Raw genomic sequence first — 18401 nt, forward strand, 5'->3', positions numbered from 1 at the left:
GTCTATATATGCTTCGGGGTCAATAAATGCATCATGATCATCACTATCATCAATAAATGCATCATCATCATCACTATCAGGAAGAACATGTGGAAGGCCACCATTATGTAATCGGTCAAGAAGTGACAGGTCATCCGCAGCAGTAACCTCTTCTTCTTCCAGCTCTTCCTGTTCGGGCTCAAGGGTTAAGACGGATTCACTGTCGCTGTCTACTTCAATGTTCTGGGGTGAAGTAGAGTGGTTCTTTAAACGTTTCTTGGACATACGTGTTTCTTGGAAGAATTCTCCTTCATATGTGTTTGGGTTAATGTGAGGTTCGTAATCCTCTTCATTGAGGGTAGGTGGTCTAAAATGTGGTGGCACTTCATAAACGACATCCCAATCTTTGAGATTTGGATCAGTTTGGCAGGCCCACGGTAGATAGAAAACTTGTGTCGCCTGTTGAGCCGTAATATAGACATCGGGAACATCTAAGTGGGTGTGTTGGTTGATTTCGACTAGTCCTATATGTTCATGAGTCCTTCTAGTCTCCCTCGGCTCAAACCAATAACATTTGAAGACTACGACGGTCGGTGGGTTTTCACCATAGAATAGAAGTTCAAAAATTGCTTCAACTCTTCCATAATACTCGGTGCCTCCTTCGCCGATAGTAGAGACAGAACAATTTGTAGTCTTTAGGTCGGGCATAGATAGCTCTTTGCCAAAGGTACGAAAGTGATACCCTTGATGTTGTATTTGTCAAATGAACGAACCTTATAGTCAAAACCATTAGCGACTTGTCTCAACTCGGCGTCCATAGACTCTGCATCAGCCTACAAGTTTAATACGAAAGAATGGATGCATTAGCCGCAAATTAGACCAAGAAATCAAATGGGCCATTAATGGTAAATAATTACCCTTTGTTTGAACCAAGAGATGAAACCGGGATAGTCGCCTCCATGCTTTGCGAGAAGCTCATACTCTTCAACGGAATCCTTTTCGATGACCGCTCCATCCGAGAATTCGGTGATGTATCGACTATATCAAATATCCGGGAATAAGAGTAGTTCAAAAGAATTAGAAGTTGCGGAACAATAATTTACCGAGAACTTACTCGATGTACGGCCGCACTTCTGTTAGATTGGTGAAGATATACAATGAAATGGTCCACCATTCTTTGACATCCAACGATTTCCCTTTCGAAGCACCGGATGGTGCGAGCTTACCTTTGAATAGGCTGAGGTTGGATCGAACTTTTTTTGGATCTCCATCATTGTACCGAGGCTTCGGGTTATGCAAATGATGATTTTTGGCTTCGTAGTGTGTTGTCACGAAGTTTGCCGCCTCCTCAGTAATGAATGACTCAACCATCGATGCTTCAGTTCTACGTTTATTTTTACACTTAGCTCGAAGCGTATTCTGCATCCTCTCAGTTGAGTAGCACCATCGATTTTGAACGGGCCCCCCATTCTTGCCTCGGTCGGGAGATGCAAAATCAAACGCTGCATTGGATTAAAGAAGCGTGGTGGAAAGATCTTTTCTAATTTGCAGATCAACTCCGCCGCCAACTCTTCCATTTCATCTAGCACACCAGGCGATAGTTCTTTCGCACAAAGAGAATGGAAGAAATAGCTCAGCTCTGCCAGCACTAGCCATTCATCATGAGAGATAAAGCCACGCAACATCACGGGCATTACCCGCTCAATCCATATGTGCCAATCATGACTCTTGAGACCAAATATTTTCAATTTCTCAAGACTCGCTCCCCTCTTTAGATTCGCAGCATACACATCGGGGAACATCAACCGCATTTTCACCCATAATAGCATTTCCCTCATAGCTGGCCTTTCAAGATTGAACCATGACTTTGGCTTCGCTATGCTTTGCTTTCCTTTCCGTTGTCGCAAGTTTTACAACGGTCTATCACATAGAGCCTCTAGGTCGTCTAGCCTTAGGATTATCTTTTGACTTCCCCTCTATGCCGAACAATGTACCAAAAATGGCCTCCGCAATATTCTTTTCAGTGTGCATCACGTCGATGTTGTGTGGGCAAAGGAGGTCTTTGAAGTAAGGCAGATCCCATAAGCATGACTTGTGAGTCCACACGTGTTCCGTATTATACTCTTTGAAGTATCCTGGACGCAGAGGATCAGGCTCGAGAGTGTTTAACTGATCAAGGGTCTGTTGGCTTGTCAACGCAGCTGGTGTAGTGTTTTTGACAACTCTACCTTTGATGAAATTCTTCTTGTCTTTTCTGAACTTATGGTCAGGATCCAGGAATTGTCTATGCATGTCAAAGCAAGAAAACTTGCGACCAACCTGCAGCCAATGGAACTGAAGAGCTTCCTTGCATGTGGTGCACGAGAACCTTCCATGCACACACCAGCCAACGAATATCGCAAACACCGGATAATCATGTGTCAAGTACATGTACCACACATGCATTTTGAAATTTGTTTTGGTAGCCTCGTCGTAGGTCTTGATCCCATTATCCTAGGCTTCTTGCAACTCATCCTTAAGCGGCTACATGTACACATTCATATTCTACCCCGGATAGTTGGGCCCTGGAATTATCAACGTCAGGAAAATGTTCTTTCTTTTCATAATCTCTCCGGGTGGCAAATTGAGTGGAATGACAAATACAGGCGAACAACTGTATTGTGCTGCCGTCATACCATACACATTGAACCCATCCGTGCTGATGGCAACTCTAGGATGCCTTGGATCTTCCGATTTATCCTTATGTAATGCATCGAAGTACCTCCATGCAAAACCATCTGAAGTGTGTACCAGCATCTTGTTCCCATCCGCATCTAGTTCGGTTCTTTTGCCCAATTTGTGCCATGTCATCTGTCTAGCCGTCTCTTCGACCATGAAAAGACGTTGAAGTCTTGGTACGATTGGCAGATACTGAAGAACACTAATGGGGATTTTGTTCTGATTCTTCTCACCCATACCGTTGTCTACCACAATATACATGGAAGAATTGCAAATGGGGCAATAGTTCAAGGCCGCATACTCAAGCCTAAATAAGGCACATCCATTCTCACAGGCATGTATCTTCTCATAGGGCATCTTAAGTACACGGAGGATTTTCTGACTGGTACATGTTTGCAGGCACTACATGGCCTTTGGGTAGAAAGCGTCCAAATATCGTCATCATCGCGTCGTAGCATTCTCTGCCTGGGTTGAATTGAGCCTTCAGAGCCATTACTTGCGTGATGGCATCCAGCTGACAAAGCTCGGTCTGCTCGTGGAGAGGACGTTTTGAAGACTCCAACATTTCATAGAAGGCCTTTGCAGATTCCTTCATCTCATCGTCCAAATCCCGAGCATCATCAAAGTCTTGCACCATGTCTTCGATCCCATTACCATGCTCGTCGGTGCGACGACGAATCACCTCAGCTCTGGCACGTTGGTCAGACTCACCATGAAAAGTCCACACCGTATAATTAGGCATAAAACCCCACTTCTGCAGGTGTTTACCCATTTCAAACTCTGTCTGCTGTTTCGAGTTGTCGCAGTTGGGACAGGGGCACCATGTTTTTTGCTGGCCATTTGCAAATGTGGCTCTCACAAACACCGTGGTTTTTGTTAACCATTCATTGGTCATGTCTTTCTGACTAGGGTGACCAGTGTACATCCAAGCACGATCACTCATGTTGCCTAGCTACCTATGGGCGCATAAGAAATAAATATATAATTCATCATCTATATTCATCCGCTAATCAAGTTTGTCAGTTTTATTACGTCCATGCAACCTACATGCTAATAGGTAAAGATAGGTCCAAATCCCACCCGAGTATGTGTAGATTGGGTTCGTTTTCCCATGCTCTGCTCCAGATGCGATGCATAATTTTGGCAGCACCTCACCGCTGTTCTCCTGATACACGTCTCGGCAATAAGCAGAGAGGATGTGTACCCGGAGAACAATAGGGAGGCACTAACGATATTCCGCATCGGATTCGGAGCAGAACATATGGGAAAACGAACCCAATCTACACATACTCACGCTGTCCATGGATAACGTTGGACAATTCGAAAGGATGGCGGTTATAAATATGCAAAGACATACATATTTGTAGATGTCGCCCTTTCGAACGGGAGACCCATACTGGTCACGCATACTCATGATTGAAGAAACCTATATCTAGCAAGTTTCATCGGCATGAAGACCGGAACAGTGCAGATTAAGGGGGTAGGAGGAGAAGTCATTTGTGCTCACCAACAAATGCAGGGGCGTAGCTCGTCCAACGCACGTGGGGGCCGTCGAACAACTGCACATTGAAATTCACACGATCAACACAAATATGATGTTTTTATAATTAACATAATCGGAAAATATGTGGCCTAACTCATAATTTACAGGGTCGGTGGTGTCGGGTGTCAGTGGCATTGGGGGTCGGGGTTTAGTTGCGTCGGTGGTCGGGGGTCAGTGTCGTCGGGGGTCGAGGGTCACTCGCGTCGGGGGTTGGGGTCCTTTCGGTCAACAAGAGGCCGAACAGGTGTCGGGGGTCGAGGGGTCGAGGGTCAGTTGCGTCGGGCGTCGGGGGTCGAGGGTCGGGGGTCGATGGTCGGGGGTCGAGGGTCGGGGGTCGATGGTCACTGGCATCGGGGGTCGATGGTCGGGGGTCGATGGTCAGTGGCGTCGGGGGTCGAGGGTCGAGGGTCGATGGTCAGTGGCGTCGGGGGTCGAGGGTCGAGGGTCCGTGGCGTCGGGCGTCACGGGTCGGGGGTCAGTGCCGGGGTTCCTTTTTCTTCTTCTTTCTTCTTCTCCTCTCTCTTCTTTTTCTTCTTCTTCTTCTTCTTCTTCTTATTATTATTATTATTTTTATTGTTCTTTTTTCTCCTCCTCCTCCTCCTCCTCTTTTTTCTTTTTCTTCTTTCTTTTCTCTTTCTCCTCCTCTCCTCTTTCTTCTTCTTCTTCTTCTTCTTCTTCTTTTTTCTTCCAAGTTTTTTCTTATCTATCTATTTTTTCTATCTATTTTTTTCTATCTACTTTATTCTACCAAATAAACTAACTATATAGTTTAACAGAAAAAAGAAAAAAAATAAAATAACTAACTATCTAATTAAACAGAAGAAATCTAACCTTCTTCTATTATTTTCTTCTAAGTTTTTTATTTTCTATCTATTTTTTCCTATCTACTTTATTCTACCTAATAAACCAACTATATAATTTAACAGAAAAAAGAAAAAAAAAACTACGTACTGGCGGCGCGGGGGGCGGGGAAGGCGCAGGGGGCGGCGCAGGGGGCGGGGGCGGCGCAGGGGGCGGGGGCAGGGGCTCCGCCGGTGGTGCTGGAGCAAGGCGGGGCGGCGGCGGGGGCGAGTCAGGTGAGGGGAGAGAGAGACAGTGGGTGGGAGAGAGAGACAGTGAGCGAGGGGAGGGGTTGACGGCCGTTATAGGGTTGCCCCCTTTGCCGTCCGCCCCTCGATGGCAAAGGGCCCCATGGCGGACGACAAAGGCCCTCGGATGGCAAAGTTTCCCTTCCGTCGGACACGGCAGGCATGGGACCCACCCGTCCTCTTTGTCGTCTGTCCTAGGTCTCTTTGCCGTCCGATGGGAGACGGCAAAGGTCTGACACATGGCAAATAGTCTGTTTGCCATCAGTTAGCCCTTTGCCGTCTGCTAGATGTCAACTGACGGCAAAGAGGTTCTTTGCTATCAGCCAGCAGACGACAAAGAACTGGCTGACGACAAAGAACTGGATTCCAGTACAGTAAAGAGGACCTTTTGATCTTAATGCTATGGTTGGGTATTTTTACCCTAATGTATCTTCTAGTATTTACGGATGTTTGCTAGAGTTCCAATCATAAGTACTTGTATTCATTGGATAGTGAGAGCTTGTTAGCTTTGCCTCTCCCACATAAAAGATGAATATCAACCTTGTATTTGACTATTTGATCATGGAAAATTCCACCACAATTACCACCTCTTTTCCTCACTCATGGTACTGTTAGTTTATGGTTACTTAGTATATTTTATAACTGCATCACTAACATTTACTTTCTTGTATTTACTATCTTGCAAAGCTTTCTCTCATACCCGTATTCTCACTCTAGTTTTATCTCCTAGATATTGCAAAATGTTTAGTGTGCGTAGAGTTGTGTCAATAGTTGATAGAACTTGAGAGAATATTTATCCCACCTTTAGCTCCTAGTTGGGTTCGACACTCTTACTTATCGAAAAGGCTACACACAATCCCCTATACTTGTGGGATATCAGTCTCCCAGCCCCCCAAGCCCCCGAAGCGTCCTGAGGCGGTCGTGGCGACGCCGCTGCCTGAGGGGCAGACTCTTGAGGGCCCTCAGTCCACTGACTTGCCAATGCTTGCAATCTTGGAACAACCTTCGGAGCCCCCTGTTCCTCGTGATGCTGCCTCCCTGATGACACTGCCAGTGACAACAATAGAGGCTCCTTAAGAGGAGATCCGGAGCACTCCGGTATATGTCCAGGACGTCTTGAACAAGGCCTTCGATGTCCTGGGCAAGGTCACGGTCGTCATGGCGGAGGGCGAGAAGGAGGCCAAGGCCACTCGCGCTGTGTGCGAGGAGGCGCTGGAGGAAGCTGAATCCGCCCGCACCGCGCATAAGGAGGTGACGAAGGAAGCCGAATGCGCCCGCGCCGCGCGCGAGGAGGCGATGAAAGGAGCCGTGGCGGCTGCCAAACGATGCGAAGAGGCAGAGGATCGCGAGCTTGCCGCCCAGGAAGAAGAGTTGTCTGAGGAGGAAACTCGCCTGGGCGCGAAGCAGATGTGCTTGGACGAGCAGGAGAAGGAGATCGCCTCGAAGAAGACCCTTCTCGATACCAAGGGGGAAGCCCTCGCCGCGGTCGAGAATAAGAAGGCCGTGGAGCTGGTCGGCTTCCGTGACGTTGAGCTCAGGGTTCGCACGGTGCTCCACACCCTCTATTGGGACGGGCTCGCCGTGGCGTTGGAGGACGTCGTCATCCAGGTGGACAAGATCTTGGACAGTGAGTGTCGCGACCTCTTTTTCGAGGCCGCGACACGCGTCTCCATTCACCTTCATCTTCGTGAACCGGGTTTTGACTTCGACTCCGTGATCCTTCCGGTCCCTACCGAGGCCCTCGACAGCGTCGCGGAGGCGGTGAAGGGCCCCGTGGAGGCGTTGGTTAAGAAGTTCCCCTGTGTCGCCGTTCCCCCATCTCCGGATGCCGCTGAAGCCGACGGCGGGGAAGACAACGCCACTGACGCCAACGACAAGCAACCTGAAGATGGAGCGACCGGCGACGATGGTTCCTCCTGATTTCTTCCCCCTGTTTTTCCCGGCAATGCACATCGTGCCTCGTGGAGGCGTCAAACTCATTTGCGTTTTAAAGAACTAGTTAAGGCTTGTAATAACTGGCTGACTGCTTGAATGTTCTCTTCGCCTGATTTCTTTCTTGTTTGTTGTGATACTCTACGTCGGTAGGGCACGGCCCGTGCATACCTCAGCTGCCATTGAACCGACCGGAATCCAGGACGACCCAAGAGGTGAGTCGCGATGCTCAGGGGTCCCCCTTGATGTACGAGCGGCTCCGTACCTCCAGTTGTTCGTCCCCCGCACTGGGCGTGGGTGTAGTCGTAGGTGGACTGGGTGGACTTCCTGGCCAGCTGTGGGCATAGTCATTGGTGGACTGTGTTGATTTCCTTGCTAGGTTCATGCATAGTCATTGGTGGATTGTGTTGATATCCTTGCCAGCTGCGGGCATAGTCATTGGCGGACTGAGTTAATTGCCTTCGTCTTCTCCCCAGCGCGGAGCGTAGGGCTGCGACTAGGCGTGGGAGGGACCCCTCCGCGTGCTCGGGGGGCCCCCGGGCATATAAAGCCGCAACTCATTATTACGTGAGAGTGTCACGGTCTTCTCCCCAACGCAGAGCATAGGGCTGCCACTAGGCGTGGGAGGGACTCCTCCACGTCCTCGGGGGCCCTCGGGCGTATACATACACAAGTCGTTATTATGTGAGAGTGTCACGGGAGGGGGGTATCTGGGAGGTCGCGAGGAGGCTTTGGCCTCGCGAGTGTCCCTACCCCGGAGGCATAGGTGCCTGATTCCTTTTGGTTCATTCGTAAACCCTGCTGACTGCCTCTTCTTCGGGAGTGAGGCACGGTGTCTGCTGCCTCAGGAGGCCTCCAAGGATAAGCTTCGGTCGGAGCCCCCAAGCGGGGGGGGGGGGGGTCGACTGCCCAAAGATGCAAGCAGGGTAGAACGTTAGGGTTCAAAGTGGGTGCGACACAAACAACTGAAGGATGCGTACATGAAAGTGACGGATGGGGAGTGCCGTGAACTCCTGGAGCCACATGGCCCCGCGGGTGCCCTCGGACAGAGTGAGCCAAAAAGTTACCTGGCAGTAGCCAACAAAAAGTCACCTCGCAGCCATGCCACTGAAGGGCTGAGGGCGTCGTCATCGCACGATCTCCTGCTTCCACGATTGCGACCCTCACGGGTCCACCGTCTCCCGAGGCTCGGGACCTTCGCTTGGCCCGAGCATCTCCTCCTCTTCCTCACCACGCACTAGCAGGCATGGCATGAGCATGGCTTGCTCGAGCCGCCGGTAGGTAGCAGCCGCGTTCCCCAGCCCGAAGGGCATGAGGGTGCCTACGCCCGGGCGCACCCACAGATGGTTAGCTCACGCGGTCCAGAATGGGCCTTGAGCCGCGGCTATGTCGATTGCGAGTGTTTGACGCAAATGCGGGCCTAGTCGTCCGTGCTGACGATGGCGACTACGATTGGTGATGCAGGGCAGTCCCCGCCTCTCACGTCCTGGGCCTCTCGAAGTTCTTGGATTGCACTGATGACGGACTCATGGGAGATGGGCGGACGGACGCCGGAGTGTGCCCTCAGGTTTTGCTAGGGTGCCACCCTCGTCTCAGTGGTCTGGCCGGGAACCATCCCGGTGGGAGCCCCCGGGCCTGACCCGAGGGGGCACCGAGCATGCTTTCCTATGCGATGGGAGGCATGACCCTGTCCCCGGGCACGGAGCCCGAAGTCCCAGGGCGCTCCATGGGAGGAGTTGCTTCTTCTTCTTTCCTAGGTCCTCGCGAGGTGGCTCGTCTTCTTTGTCGTCCGAGCGTTTCGCCGCCGCGGTACTGTAGATGCGCTCGAGTGTACAGACGACATCCTTCTCATCGCAGGCGATGGTGATGACGCCGCCTCTCCCTAACATCTTGAGGACGTTGTAGCTATGGTGGGTCATTACCATGAACTTGGCGAGAGCCGGGTACCCAAGGATCGCGTTGTACGGCAGGTGGATGTGCGTGACGTCAAAGATGATGATCACAGTGTCATAGTTCTTGCGCTCGCCGAAGGTGACTGGCAGACGTGGCTGCCCTATGGGCATAGTGGACCCTTCCGTGACTCCTGAGAAGGGCTTGGTTAGCATGAGCTGTTCGTACGGGAGCTGGAGTGTCTCGAAGGTCTCGACCGAGAGGACGTTGAGCCCCGCTCCACTGTCGATAAGGGTCTTGGTGACGAGGACGTTGTTGATGGTCAGGATGCACATCATGGGGAGCTTGCTGGCCATGAACGAGCACCTGAGCTGATCACTTGGGTCGAAGGTGATGGTGGCCTAGGACCAGTTGAGGGGGCGCATGGCTTCAGGCTTTGTGAGAGAGGCATTCACCTCCCGGGCAAACTACTTGAAGGGGAGGTTCAAGGCCGGGGTCTGGGCGCCGCCCAGGATGGAGGCTGTCGATGTTCTGGGAATGGGGGTATCCAGACTTGCCTGCCTGTGGCCCAGGGCTGGCCCACTTCATCAAGCAAGCATAATTGGGTGCGGACCACTCAAGGAAAGGTCTTTGCGAGGAGGAACAACATCAAGACCCGCAGGGGGCCTCTTCAGGACCTTTCCGGAGTGGCGGATATTCTGAGGCGAGACCTGTCCTCAGGAGTCAATGATGACATAGAGGAAGGACAGGCGAGCAGCAGACGGCAGGACAGAGGAGTTTCCCCTTTAGTTCAAAGGGGGTGAGGATGAACCGGGGTTCCCAAGGCATCTTCCAAAGGTTTCCTTCCTGGTACAACAAGGCCATCGCCGCCCGCCAGCAGGACAGGCGTCATCCCTGGACCCGGTCCTGCAGCGCTGGAAGCTACTTTGCAGGCGAAGACTACTTTTGGACAGGGGAAGCATGTTCCCCTGTCCCCTCTTGAAAATTGGCCGTTGTGGGATCCCTTCCCGCCGAAACGATAAAGGAAGAGGAGGGGGGCCGCCACAATATATATAGAGAGTAGGTTACTTCATATGGGGGATTCATTCATTCACCCACTGGCACCACAGAAAGGTCAGCCAGCCTCCTTAGGCCCTCAAACAATGTACTAGTTCATCCACCAACCTCCACGAGAGGCAATCCACCAAAGCAGGAGTAGCGTATTACGCTTCTCAACGGCCCGAACCTGGGTAAACAGTTGTGTTCTGTGTCTTCGTCACCATCGAGTGACTTCTCTGCCATCCCCAGCGAGTAGCGAGTTAGGTGAGGTGAGCCCGCGAGAGATCTTCGTACACGCCCCTGAATTCGAATCTTTAGGGTTTTGCGGAGCCCGAAGTCCGTCTTTTGGCCGCCAGGTTGGGGGCGTGTCAAGGTTTCCTCCAAGCTCCGCCTTCACCAAGCTTCGCCGCTTCGATGGCTGACGCTCGTCGGGCTCGCGCCAAGCGCCGCGACACCCGTGTTGCTCAGACCGTGCCCGTGGGCCCCACCAGCGCGCGCCGGTCGCCATCGCATTGGTGAACGCCGCCATGGGCCCCGACGCTCAAGAACAACAAGGTTCCTACCAGCCGACTACCGAGCAGCCCGACGGCCGCATGCTACTCCGTCGCTCTTCCGAGCTTCCGGGTCAGCCTTGCGCGCCCGACCAGAGGTGCCACATGGCCCCTGCGCTCTTGCCATGGCCGCCGAGCTTCTTCGCTATCAGCCCGCCACAACGACTGGCTCCAGCGCATCGAGGAGCTCGTCGCTGCTACCGGTGATCTCGCGGTGCTCTCCTCCTCGTTTCGACACCAACCGTCCCTGGCGAACGACGAGGAGCAAGACATGCCACCCCCACCTCCACAGCGTGGCGCGCGCCCCGAGCCTAGACAGGAAGCGCGTCCCCGCGACCGGCCTCGTGAACCTAGGGCGAGGCAGGAGATGAAGCAAGCTGTCAGGTGCTTCCTCGGCCAAGCGCCGACGCGTGCGCGCTCCCGGCGCTGCAGATCCCGCGCCGCGAGCGTGGCCCACTCGAAGCAGACCCATTGTAGCAACAGGACCAGGTTGCCCTCGTGCGCGCTGCACCTGTCGGGCCGGTGGGGTGCCTCCCCATCGCCCTGATCTCTACCCAACTGCGTGGCCCTGCAAGTTCAAGACCGACCTACCCCCGCGCTACGAAGGCACCCTGGACTCGGCCGAGTTCCTGCAACTCTACACGCTAAGTATCAGGGTAGCAGGAGGGGGCAACAAGGTCATGGCATCCTGGTTCCCCATGGTGCTCAAGAGCGGCGCTCTGTTGGCTCCTCAACCTCCCAAGGGCGTCCATCACCTCCTGGGATGATCTACGCAAACGCTTCATCACCAACTTCCAGGGCACCCGCGACCGTGCTGCCACCATGAACGACATGAGGTGCATCAAGCAGCAGGAGGGGGAGACCCTACACAAGTTCATACAACACTTTACGGGCATGCGCCTCAAGATCCCCAAGGCATCGGACGAGGCCGTCATCTCGGCCTTCTCCGACGAAGTCACCGACCTCAAGATGAAGGGGGAGCTCGCCATGAGTGATGAAATGAGCACTGCACTGGAGATGTTCAACCTGGCAAACAAGTGCGCCAGGGCTAAAGAAGGTCACATGTCTCACCTCGGGCCCCAGGCGGCGGAACCAAAAGAGAAAAAGACCAAGGCCAAGGAGACGAAGCACAAGGCTTCGGCGGTGCTCGCTGCCGAGCCTGAGGCGAAGCACGACCGAGGGGGAGAGCGTCCGTCAGGAGGGGGGCCAACGTGCATCTTGCACAGAACCAGCGGCCATGATACCTCCGAGTCCCGCGATGGGGAAACAGAGGCCCCGCGTGTGATGGTGGTCGCAGTGGAGGCCGCTGGGATGGCCGGGAGCCGCGTCAGGGGTGGCATGAATAGCCTCATGAAGACCGTTGGCGTGGCCAGCCTCAGGAGGACCGCTGGCGCGACCAGGCACTGGACGACCGCTGGCACGGCGACCTTCAAGAGGGGCAACGACGCGGTCAGCCTCGTGAGGCTCGCCCTTGTGTGGCTAGGCTGCCTCCACTGCCTCCGCACCCAGAAGGAGTGATGAAGACAGGCAGAATGATGGGGCTGGGGTCTTCCAGGAGGTCAGGGCGATGGCCTCCATCCTGGGCGGCGCCCAGATCCTGGCCTAGATCCGTGCTTTCAAGAAGTTCACCTGGGAGGTGAATGTCGCTCTCCCAAAGCCTGAAGCGATGCGCCCCCTCAACTGGTCCAAGACCACCATCACCTTCGACCCAAGTGATCAGCTCAGGTGCTCGTTCATGGTCGGCAAGTTCCCCATGATGCGAACCCTGACCATCAGCAACGTCCTCGTCACCAAGACCCTTATCAACAGTGGAGTGGGGCTCAACGTACTCTTGGTCGAGACCTTTGAGACACTCTAGCAGCCGTACGAACAACTCATGTCGATCAAGACCTTCTTAGGAGTCACGGAAGGGTCCACCGTGCCCATCGGGCAGGTGCGTCTGCCAGTCACCTTCGGTGAGCGCAAGAACTACCGCACTGAGATCATTGTCTTTGACGTCGCGCACATCCACCTACTGTACCATGCGATCCTTGGGTACCCAGCTCTCGCCAAGGTCATGGTAGTGACCCACCATGGCGACAACGTCCTCAAGATGCCAGGGAGCGGTGGCGTCATCACCATCGCCTGCGATGAGAAGGATGTCGTCTGTACACTCCACAGCGCCTACCGTGCCACGGCGGCGGAACGCTCGGACGACGAAGAAGACGAGCCACCTCGCGAGGACCCATGCAAGAAGAAGAAGCAGCTCCTCCCCACGGAGCGCCATGGGACTTCGGGCTCCATGCCCGGGGACGGGGTCATGCCTCCCATCGCATAGGAAGGCACGCTCGGCGCCGCTCTTGGGACAGGCCTAGGGGCTCCCACCGGGGATGTTCCCGGCCTGACCAGTGAGGCGAGGGTGGCGCTCGAGCACAACCCGAGGGCGCACTCCGGCGTGCGTCCACCCAGCTCTCATGAGTCTGTCATCACAACAATCAAAGAACTTCGAGTAGCCCAGGCCGTGCGAGGCGGGGACTGCCCTGCATACCAATCATAGTTGCGGTCGTCGGCACGGTCGAGCGGCCCTGCATTTGCATCAACGCGCTCGCAATCGACATAGTCGTGGCTCAAGGCCCCTTCTGGCCCGCACGAACTAACCATCGGTGGGTGCGCCCGGGCGCCGGCACCCACATGCCCTTCGGGTTGGGGAACGTGGCTGCAACCTATCGCCGGCTCTAGCAGGCCATGCTCATGCGTTGCCTGCTGGGGCATGGTGAGGAAGAGGAGGAGTTGCTCGGGCCAAGCGAAGGTCCCAAGCCTTGGGAGAGGGCGGACCCGTGAGGGTCGCGATCATGGAAGCAGGAGATCGGGCGACGACAACGCACTCGGAGCTTCAGCGGCATGGCCGCCAGGTGACTTTTTGTTGGCTGCTACCAGGAAACTTTTTGGCTCACTCTGTCCGAGTGCGCCCACAGGGCCATATGGCCTCCAGGAGTTCAGGGCACTCCCCAACCGCCACTTTCATTTACGCATCCTTCAGTTGTTTCAGTCGCACCCACTTCGAACCCTAACGTTCTACCTTGCTTGAATCTTTTGGCGGTCGGCCCCCGCTTGGGGGCTCCAGCCGAAGCTTATCCTTGCACACCTCCTGAGGCAGCAGACACCCTGCCTCACTCCCGAAGAAGAAGAAGTCAGCAGGGTTTAGCAATGACCCATAAGTACACGAAGTTGAATGGCTAACTTTTAACTAAACAAATCCCAAGCAAAAAGCAGTAGGTTGATCTACTTATATAGGAGCAAGGGGTGGTGGCGAAGGAGGTGGGAGGATGTCCCAAGGCAACCTAAAACTAACCCTAGGTCGTAGAAGGCCTATGGGCCCAAGTGGAGGTGATGCAACACCTTTGGACTGGTTGTTTGACTCGGATTCTGGTGCAACGTCATATTGTTTGGTCGATATCTCCATGGTCTCGACGAATTTGAAGGTTATTCCAATTAGACGTGAAATCACATAAATATACTTTGCATCCCAAAAAGAATCATACAGTTTGGAGTCTGGATGTAAAAGTTCTTGGAGTTTTGGTACATGTATGTCTCTGTAGTCCGAATCTGAGTCCATAATGTGAGAGACTTGGACTCTATCTTCTCTTGGGCTAAAAGTGACGTGAGAGAACTTCTTGAATAGCAACTAATTATTTCCTTTGACATAAGAGGACCTATTGAATAGCATCCAACCATTTCCTCTTCCCTTATCATCACACATGGTTCATACAAGTGTTCGGCCATTCTCCATTTAGGCATAAAATAAAAACAGGTGAAGTATTTTTGTTCCAGATAAAATAAATAAAATATTGCATGACTTTTATCAGAAATCACCTAAAATAAATACCTTTGCAATGATTGTGATAATATCCAAGGTAGTCATGTCCTCATCATCCTCCCGTTTTTGAAAATAAAGCAGTCCTCGGCGCTGCTTAATCAGAAATGTGGCTAATAAAAGAGACAAGGTGTACATGTTGTATATGTATATGTCATCAATTTTTACTTTCCTTGGTTTTTGCACATATGACACATGTATACATGAGTTACTTTCATAGGTTATGAAAAATAATGCAAAATATTATCACAAAAAGTAGAATGCAGCAAAATATTGCAACTCAGTTTGCACATATAAGTGAAGCTTTTATTTACATAAAAAGGCCGACAATGCTCATCACTAAACCATCCCAACATTGGTGAAGAAACTTGAATTGTTTCAAATTTACATGGTACAAGAGGCTGAAATAAGCAAACATGCAACATGTCATTTGACATAGAATCATCACCAAGATTGGAGGTCATATCAAAATGATTATACATTGGCACAATTATTTTCAAACATATTTGATCCAAATTTGATTTATTCCCTTGTTCACATGGTTATTTCTCAACAATAGTTAATTCAATGGGTGCAGTCAAAATTGTTGATATTGTAGTTGTTTGATCACACGGTAAATTCAAACCATCAACGTAGTTCTCTAAAATAGGTGATGTGATCAAAGTAATAGGTAGCTCATCACATGGTACATTCCAATTGACAAGGCATTCATCATACTCATGTGGAGGTGGAAGATAAGTACCTTTGTCATTACCTCTTATGATCAACTCAGATGATGTAGCAACTCTCGATGGTAACGTGTCACATGGTGAAGGTGATATAGCCCTCACAATAGTTGATGCAGTCGTCATCGTACGCCCAGTAGTTGAAGGAACAACCATATCAACTCTTGGAATAAGCACCTTGCACTTTTTCTCCTTGTGGGAAACACGTCATTTTATTTCTTGTTCAGCTTTGCAAGCAAATCAAAACAAACGACCCATAGGATAACACTTTTCATGAATTAGTATCTCTTGAATATCATGGTTTAATCCTCCCCAAAATCTGTCCATAAAATCTTCTTCACTTTCTTCAAATGAGGAATGCAACAAGGTTGTTTGTAAATCATCATAATATTTTGTTACGATGTCACTACCTTGTTTTAAATGTTGTAACTTTTTAATAATGTCCCGAGTATAATAACCAGGAACGAATGTGTGTCTCATGGCAAGTTTCAAAACATCCCAAGTAGTAGGTATATAATAAGGGTGTAACCGACAATATCCACTCCAGCAAACTGAAGTATCACTGGTGAAAGAACCAACCACGACCTTAACTTTCTTATGTTCACCCAAATTATGGGAAGAAAAAATATTATTTATTTCAAATCCCATTCAATATATAAAGCATGTCTAAAACGGCCGTTAAATGATGGTATAGAAACATTAACCTGATCATTCGCATTGTGATCTCTATGCACCTCTCGTAACGGTTGTTTTGGTGGCACGTCTCCAACGGTCGAAGAAGCCCATGGATTGACAACTCTGGATCCTGTCATGACTAGTAGAAAAAAACAAAATCCGAAAATATTGTTCCTATGAACTTCTGGGAAGTGGTGGTCGTGGTGGTGGTGGTGTGTCACAAATCCGTCAAGCCAATCTCAAATTCTTACCCAGCAGCAGGTGGTGATCGGCAACAGGTGTAGTCAAAACTCTAAAATCTTGGATATAGCGATTGCGAGGTGGCATCAAACACACGATGTAGATGTCTGTGGAGCTGGGAAGGCTTATAATATATGGTAGCAAAAGATTAGCAATAATCAATTCAGAGATGCAATGTTGAATAAACACTCAACGACGGTACTATGTTGGTCCTAGGCTAGACCATACTAGAGATGCAAGCCTAGAACACTAACGGAGTCACATCAAAGCACAAATAGCAGCAATGGATGAGATGAAGTAGCTCTCGATATGAAGATATAAGTGAAGATCATAGTGGCACTAAAGATAGTGATGATAAATGACCCCCAAGCAGGATAAACCAAAACTATCTCTACAATTGCCCTCTTGAAAATATGATGTAAAATTATGATATTTTTTCTCAATAATGCTACTAACTCAAGATTTCGAATGCAAAAAGGATCACTCAATTCCGAGATTGTATGAGGACTCAAAAAAATTCGGGAACAGACTTGAGAAATATTGACAAACTGTGTTCTTGACGTTCCGAGGGCAAAAAGTCCTATTTTGAAGCCGATTTTGAGGTGACAATAATGAAACAGCTTTAAGAACTATTCAGATGCGGATCGTCGATAGCTCGAATTTGAGTACTTGTTGAGCCAAAACAGACTTCGTATGAGGAAGATACAAATTTTTTACTGAATAGTGCACAAAAGAGTTTCCAATCCGAATTCACATACGAGATTGACTCTAGATAGATCCAAATCTTTTTTTCTTCTCTCTTTTTTTGCTCTCACTTTTTTTTACTTTTTTTCTCTTCTGTCGAACAACCAATTAAGATGCAGATTGGATCAAGCACATATGCGAATGACGTCAAGTATGATAATCACAATGAAGAATTGAAGCACGTGGTAAATATTGATGGATGGTGGTGGGCGACAACGTAAGGGATGACGGCGGCGTGGTGGTGGTATATGGCAGCAGCGATGAAGATGGTGCGGCAGCGATGTGACAACTTGTGAATAGAACTCAAAACTCTAAAAGACTAGACGCTAAGACTAGCAACTTGACACGACGATGCAACCGATAATTCAACTATGCAAGCACTAAAAAGAAAATTGCAAAGGCTCAGACTGACTTGGACAAACGATGACTAGATCTAACTCTTTTTTATGATTTTTCCTTGGATAATAGGTCAGAAAAATAAATCTAATCTAGGGATAACTGGAAATTCTCATCGCGCAACATGAAATCTGATACCACTTGATAGAGGCGAGGGTCCCCATCTTTCCATGAGATGGTAACTATCGATTTGGTGGAGTCGACTTTGATGATCCGACTACAAACGTGCACAACACCGCGCCTTAGCAATCACTAAACCAATCTCCAAGAGGCTATTGACCACACCGGAGCACGATCAACCTAACCATGAAGGTCTATTCCTGCAAGCAATCGAAGAACAAGCAAGAATATGATATTGCAATCTGAATATTGCGAATATAGATGAAGTATTGTTAAGGGTGGGGATCCGAAAGTGGTCTTAGTCTGGTCGTTGGACACAAACAAAGTACACGAAGTTGTAATGGCTAACTTTTAACTAATCAAATCCTAAACAAAAAGCTACTAGGTTGATCTACTTATATAGGAGCAAGGGGTGCCGACTAAGGAGGTTGCAGGACGTCCCGAGGCAACCTAAAACTAGCCCTAGGTTGTACAAGGCCTATGGGCCCAAGTAGAGGTGATGCAACACCTTTGGACTTGTTGTTTGAGTCAGATTCTGGTGCAACATCATATTGTTTGGTCGCTATCTCCACGCTCCGGATGAATTTGAAGGTGATTCGAATTGGGACTAAAGCACATAAAATCTACTTTGTAGCCCAAAAAAATCATCCAATTCGGAGTCCGGATGTAAAAGTCCTTGGCGTTTTGGGACATGCATGTGTGTGCAGTCTGAATATGAGTCCATAACGTGAGAGACTTGGACTCTATCTTCTCTTGGGCTAAAAGTGACGTGAGAGAACTTCTTGAACAACAACTAATTATTTCCTTTGACATGAGAGGACCTCTTGAATAGCATCCAAGCATTTCTTCTTCCCTTGTCATCACACGTGGTTCATACAAATGTTCGGCCATTGTGCATTTAGGCATAAA

Source organism: Hordeum vulgare, chromosome 6H (assembly GCF_904849725.1).
Source record: "Hordeum vulgare subsp. vulgare chromosome 6H, MorexV3_pseudomolecules_assembly, whole genome shotgun sequence".
NCBI lineage: Eukaryota > Viridiplantae > Streptophyta > Magnoliopsida > Poales > Poaceae > Hordeum > Hordeum vulgare.